The sequence below is a fragment of the Meleagris gallopavo genome, chromosome 1, assembly GCF_905368555.1.
Source record: "Meleagris gallopavo chromosome 1, MGAL_WU_HG_1.1, whole genome shotgun sequence".
Taxonomy (NCBI): Eukaryota; Metazoa; Chordata; class Aves; order Galliformes; family Phasianidae; genus Meleagris; species Meleagris gallopavo.
In genome coordinates, this window is record NC_139404.1 from 136,295,961 (window position 1) to 136,297,260 (window position 1,300).

The following is a 1,300-nucleotide window of genomic DNA, read 5'->3' on the forward strand; positions in this document are numbered from 1 at the left end:
TACGCGCTTACATGTATTTTCTTGCTTGTGATCTGTATAACCCATGGGTAAACATCCTTTTTTAACCACAGCACCCACTCCAAAGCTACTTCATGGCTCCTGCGCAAGGTTTCTTCACCTGCGATTCATTTCAATGGCATTTTATCCATTTTCTTGAGAACTTTATCTTTAGAGCACCAAATAGTCAGGTACTATAATAGCCGAAGTAGATTTTGTGGATCTCATCTGAAAAAAAAAAGAATCTATACTGCAAAGAAGACTGCTCTCATCTCTCCTTGTAGACATGATACCCAGGTAAGAAGACAGCATAAACCAGAAGAGCAATTGACCTCCAAGTAAGCCGAAGGTTTAGGAATCAGATTCATTCAGAGCAGGACAGGCAGCAATGTCACAAAGGATGTGTAAAATGAAAACTTACCAAATGTAGCTACTGACTAAAGAGAGAACCCTAGAAATGGGCACCCTCACAATACTTACTTATCTGATATCTTGGACAACTTCCAGATTTGGGAAGTAAAAATGCATTAACTCAGAGCAACTCCAAACTGATGGCTTCAGGGAGCACAGATGGGGCTTATCCTCATGTGTTGTGACAGATCAGTTTCCCACCGCAGACAACTTGCTAAGTTCACAGTAGGTCTCAGAAGTCTGAAAGTGAGAGAGTCAGCATTCAGTGTTCAAAGAAGGTCTTTTTTTTTAACTGCATATAGAGGAAGAAACATCTTTCTGTCCTCCTGTCACCGTACCTGCAAATTAGGGTCAGTGGGAAAAGTACAGAGGCCAAGTTCTCGGCGTTTTACTGAATCACATACAACTCAGCAAAAGGATGATAAAATGTAAAATGCTAGCATTTAGTGATCTTCTGCACTGAATGCTAAAACAAAGTACAAAACAATGAAGATTTTAGTCAGGATAAATTAAGCATTATTTGGACTATTAAATATCCCTATTGGTGGGTAAAATTGTAGTGAGCTTCAAAATCTGTGTAAACTAGTTGATAGTTGATTAGGAGGTAGGTCATATTTTCAGTCAAGAAAAAAAACAGCTTGCTTCAGAAATTTAGAAATGCTAGAAGAAAAATGTACCTGCAGCATTGCAAAACTGTTCTTTGGAGCTTACAAGATTGACTCAGAATGGCAGACAGTTAAACTATTATTCATTTGAAAATAAAGAATTAGAAACTCATGCACTCAGATGTGGTTTGGGATGAAAAAGATAGAGAGAATTTGGTTTGATAGGCAGGTGAGGGAGTGCTTATCTGCTCCTGACTCTAAGAAGTTAAATAAGCCCCTAGAATAGC